This window comes from Oncorhynchus keta, chromosome 2 (genome assembly GCF_023373465.1).
Source record: "Oncorhynchus keta strain PuntledgeMale-10-30-2019 chromosome 2, Oket_V2, whole genome shotgun sequence".
In the NCBI taxonomy this organism is placed as follows: domain Eukaryota; kingdom Metazoa; phylum Chordata; class Actinopteri; order Salmoniformes; family Salmonidae; genus Oncorhynchus; species Oncorhynchus keta.
The window spans coordinates 36,329,661-36,335,601 of record NC_068422.1 but is presented as its reverse complement, the minus strand read 5'-3'; positions in this window follow the sequence as shown (position 1 = coordinate 36,335,601).

Below are 5,941 nucleotides of genomic sequence, written 5' to 3'. Positions count from 1 at the left end.
TTAAAATTACAGGTTGTAATGCAACAAAATAGGAAAAACCCCAAGGGGGATGAACACTTTTTCAAGGCACTGTACAGAGATGACCAGTTTGCAGAGGAGTATAGAGTGCAGTAATGTGTCCTATAAGGTGCATTGGTGGCAAATCTGATGGCCGAATGGTAAAGAACATCTCGCCGCTCGAGGGCACCCTTACCTGCAATCTATAAATTGGTTCCTGTAATCAAGCATGGGTAGGATGGTCATCTGAATCAGGGTTAATTTGACAGCTGGGGTGAAAGAAAGATAACGATAGAGGAAACCAAGTCTAGATTTAACCTTTGCCTGCAGCTTTGATATGTGCTGAGGGTAGGTCAGTGTACCATCTAGCCATACTCCCAAGTACTTGTATGAGGTGACTACCTCAACCTCTAAACCCTCAGAGGTAGTAATCCCACCGGTGGGGAAAGGGGCATTCTTCTTACCAAACCACATTACCTTTGTTTTGGAAGTGTTCGGAACAAGGTTAAAGGCAGAGAAAGCTTGTTGGACACCAAGAAAGCTTTGTTTGACACAAAATCCATATAAGACTGTATCATCTGCACATAAATGAATGAGAGAGCTTCCTACTGCCTGAGCTATGTTGTTGATGTAAATTGAGAAGAGCGTGGGACCTAGGATCGAGAATTGGGGTACTCCCTTGGTGACAGGCGGTGGCTGAGACAGCAGATGTTCTGAATTTATACACTGCACTCTTTGAGAGAGGTAGTTAGCAAACCAGGCAAAAGACCCATCAGAGACACCAATACTCCTTATCTGGCCCACAAGAATGGAATGGTCTATCGTATCAAAAGCTTTGGCCAAGTCAATAAAAATAGCAGCACAAAATTGCTTAGAATCAAGGGCAATGGTGACATCATTTAGGACCTTTTAAGGTTGCAGTGACACATCCATAACCTGAGCGGAAACCAGATTGCATACCATAGAGAATAGTATAGACATCAAGAAAGCCAGTCAGTTGATTATTGACAAGTTCTTCCAACACATTTGATAAACAGGGCAAAATAGAACTTGTCCAATAAGTTAGGATCAGCTTGATCTCCCACTTAAAATACAGGACGCGGCGGCATGGCTGCCTTCCAAGCAATGGGAACCTCCCCTGAGAGGATAGACAGGTTAATAAGGTCAGAGATAGTCTTGGCGATTATAGGGGCAGAAACCTTAAAGAAGAAAGGGTCTAAAATCTGACCCAGATGGTTTTTTGGAGTCAAATTTAAGGAGCTCCTTTAGCACCTCAGACTCAGTAACTGCCTGCAGGGAGAAACTTTGTAGCGTTGCAGGGAAAAAGGAGGGAGGAACATCAGGGACAGTCGCATTAGAAGTGGTGGGAGATGAGGAAATGTTGGATGGGCAAGTAGGCATAGCTGAGTCAAATATGAATCCTGACTTAATGAAGTAGCGATTAAAGATCTCAGCCTTGTGCTCCTTGTCAGTAACAACCACATCATCAACATTAAGGGACATGTACCACTGTGAGGAGGAGGGTTAATTCTCCAGGTCTTTATCCTTTTTCCAGAACTTCTTGGGGTTAGACCCACAGAGAGAGAACTGCTCCTTAAAGTAACTAACTTTGGCCTTCCGGGTAGCCTAAGTGCACTTGTTTCTAATTTGCCTGAATGAGAGCCAGTCAGCCTGAGTATGCGTGTACCGAGCCTTTCGCCAAATGGAATTCTTGAGGTGGAGTAATTCTGCCAGATCACAGTCGAACCAGGGACTGTTATTAATTCTAATTTTCTTTATGGGGGAGTGTTAGTAAACAATACCACTGAAAATAAAATAAGAATTAAGGTGCAAATGTCTTTGACAGAGGGGATCAAGCTGATTCTATACCAATTTACAGAGGCCATGTCATGAAGGAAGGCTTGCTCATTAAAGTTTTTTAGCAAGCGTCTATGGCAAGTCAGGACAGCTGGTTTCACTGAGCAGCCATTACGAACACAGGCTGTAAAACACTGATCAAAAAGGTCATTACAGAAAACACCAGACTGATACCTATCAGGATTATTTGTGAGGAGAACATCTAGGAGTCTTTTCTGGGAGGTTGGTGTCATACCTTTTGGTATTGGTCATACTCTGACAAAGATTTAGGGAGTCCCATTGATTTAGGACTTGGTTAGGTGGTTTAAGCATGTCCAAGTTTAGGTCATCTAGCAGGACAAATTCAAACTTAGTGTAAGGGGCCAGAAGAGCGCTTTTGGAATTTAGGGTACAGGCCGGTGCTGATGGTGGACGATAACACCCAGCAACAGTCAACAAAGAGCTATTTGAAAGTGTAATGCTTAACCAGCTAATCAAATTGTTTGGGACAGACTTGGTGGAGACAACCGAGCGTGGAAGCAGTTCCTTGGTAAAGATTGCCACTCCACCACCTTCGGAAGATCTGTCTTGCCGAAAAAGGTTATAACCAGAAAGGTTAACATCAGTGTTAAAAATACTTCTTAACTAAGTCTCAGTAATGACCAACACATATTTTTAGGAGCTGTGAACCCACACTTTCAAGTGTTAAAATCCTAGGTGATAAGCTTCTAGTGTTAACACGCAGAAAACCCAGGCATTTACAAGAGCAGAAATCAGTGAAGCAGATATCAGAGCACAAGCCAGAATTAGGGCTAGCAACAGTAGATGGGCCAGAGTGTACATGCACATGTCCAGATATCATCAGCAGTAATACAATCTGTGCACGACAGAGGACAGGGAGAGCTCATAGGACAGAGAGAGCTCTGCAGTGTTGATTTATGACATTTTAATGGCCATTAGATGGCAACATGATCATATTGTACAGCAATTTCATCAGGTAACATGAATACAAAGCTGGCCAGAGGTGGTTAGAATAGGATGGGAGGCCAAAAGTCTGTGTAACAAATAGAGAGTCAGAGTCCCGAGTGTGGGAACAAACATAGTCTGTCCCATGGTTGGGTAAACAAGCAAGTTCATAGTCAACAAAGCAAGCTGGAGTCATTTTCTATTTATAAAAAAATAAAAAAACGGAACCGGGCAAGTCAGTTAAGAACAAATTCTTGTTAACAAAGATGGCCTACCGTCATGAGGCAAATAGCATAAAGCAACGACTTGGGGCTAGCCATTGTATGTTCAGAGTTACTCGCCCCAACAGTGCGTGTGTGCTGGAGGCGAGCGAAAGCTCGGGAGAGAGGGGGAAGTGTGGCGGGCCTACCTGTACCGGACAGGGGGAGACAGGCCAGGGCAGACGGTGAACAGATTGCCAGGTGGAATTCCAGTGCAGCAGGAAACGGGAGTAGGTGGGAGAAGCTTTTTTTCTGGAGGCAGAATCCATGTAGAAAATCCCAGCTAGCTAGTTAATGTAGCTAGCAAGTCTCTGCCCACCGTTTCTTTCCCACGTGGAAAAGGAGGTCATCAGCTAGATTTCTCTTCCGTTTCAGTGAATGGTCTTTTACGACGCCCAAACAAAGTTGTCATGTGGCTGTTGTATTTCGGAGATTGCGAGGAGAATATCTTCTGATGTGATCAAAGCAACAATATTGTTTCTTATTGAGGTCATTTACAATTGAAGTGTCCTGGCTGCATATCAGTTCAAATTAGAGATGAATCCAGGGGGTACTGTATTGTAATGACGTCTGCACAGATGGAGGGGGCTTAAAAGGCCTCTGCTTTTGGGTGGGGGAGGCTGTGAAACTCTCCTGCCATTGTTGGGCTCAAGGGCTTTGACACCTCTCACTTCACACATCAGTGCTAATTTATCTGATCTGTTCTGTCCTAGCAAGCTTGGTACCCTTAACTTAGCAGTCAGTCCTTATAAAGTAAAATATAACATAGTAATTTATTTTTCTTCTTGGCTTTAAAATTAGCTTCAGACTAGACATTACTCACTCACTTCCAGGTGGGATAGTGTTTTCAGGTTTCTGCTTATTTTGCCAGAGCATTTGCTATATAGACGTTGAAAAAGGGTAATATCTCTGACTAGTCCCGGCCCGAACAGCCCTTCCAAAATGATGGTGATGATGATATGTTCCTTGATTGGTTTCGAGACTGTTTTGCAAACCTTATGCCTCATGGCTTTGTAACTACTACCTAGACTATGGATAACACACGCAAAGTACTTAAGTAAAAAATAATTTGAAGACCAACTTAAGTCATGTTTGGGGGGGATCTTTACTTTACTATTTTTTTTTTCGCCAACTTTTACTTCACTACATTCCAAAAGAAAAGAATGTACTTTTTACTCCATACATTTCCCTTACACCCAAAAAGTACATGTTACATTTTGACAATGGTCCAATTCACACACTTATCAAGAGAACATCCCTGGTCATCCCCTGCCTCTGATCTGACAGACCCACTAAACACAAATGCTGTGTTTCGAAATGATTTCTGTATGTTGGTGTGCCCATGGCTATCTGTCAATAAAAAATAGATAAAATTGTGCCATCTGGTTTGCTTAATATAAGGAATATGAAATAATTTGTACTGTTACTTTTGATACTTAAGTACATTTTAGCAATTCCATTTACTTTTGATACTTACGTAAATTATATTTAAAACCAAATACTTTTAGACTTACTCAAGTAGTATTTTACTGGGTGACTTTCACTTTTACTTGAGTCATTTTCTATTAAGATATCATTACTTTTACTCAAGTATGACAATCAAGTACTTTTTCCACCACTGAAGACACGACACAATGTCAGAGAAGAGTCAGGTCAGAGTAATAATGGGACACTGCTGTATCACATTCTCCATTTAGAGACTACGTTTCTGAGCACCTTCACCCCAGTTGTTCAATAAAGTTAAAGATATTCAGCAGCACATGATCTTGGTAGTAACGGTCAGTGTAACCTGACGATCACGTGTCCCTCTTTTGCTTTTAATGGCCTTGCCCGTTTGAACAAACCATTAAAACTACTAAAGGTCACTGAGATTGCCTGGATTTAAGCATTGCATTTAACTTGTTAAGCAATTGGTGGCCCCTCGATGAACCGGGAAGCCTTAATTGGGATTTTGCAGGTATTGATTGGTGAGTGGTGGGGCGAGGCCTGAGTTAAAGCATGATTAGGAGAAAGGTGTCTGCACCAGATTACAGCCAATGGACTGAGCTGGGATCTCAATGTCATTCAGAAGGTTGAGGAGGCTTTAAACATGCATTGGGACGATGGGGACCCTACTTAGTGATGGAAAAACGTAGCACTTCCTATGTAAAAATGACATGTTGTCCAGTCCATGTTAAGTTAATCTATTGTACTCGACCTTAGCTTTGGCCTGCTTATGGATGCTGTGGTGTGGGTCTGAGGTGAATGTATTGTGGATTTGTATAGTTGTGGCCTTGTTCTCTACTGACAAGGCTTGTGGTGGATGTTGCAGTCCTGAGATCATCTGGGGCTCTCACTCAGACTCAAAGACATTTCAAGTATTTGTGGTAGTTCTTTGAGGTTACTATGTGGCGTCATATTATAAATAATAAAAACACTTTTCAAAAACAGGACATTCCACCCCTTTATCTCTATTTTCTCTCCTTCTCTCCCTTTATCACCTCCTCTTTCCCTTTATCGTTTCTCCACAGAGATGATGACCTCTATTGGTTTCTGATGGACACAGTCAGAGCGATGTAGCTGTATTTCACCATTATGAGCAACTCTGACAGAATTGTGCAGGCTCCTATAGGCTTCCCGTCCTCCTCCTCCAAAACGGCCAGAATCACCACTGAGCCCTGGATTTTACACACCCTCACCCAACCTGCCTCGACGTGTCATTACAACCCAGTAATCTGATATGGGCAAAAGAAAGGTTCTTATCAGTGTCAGGCTGAGATATAGATATGGGCAGAGTAACAAATGGCCAAATGCACAGGCAGCAGAGCAGCCCATCAATAAAGCAATTTCTAGTGTCATAACAGCTGCGCTTTTCCTAAAGCCAACCTTTCAAAAACTTTTCC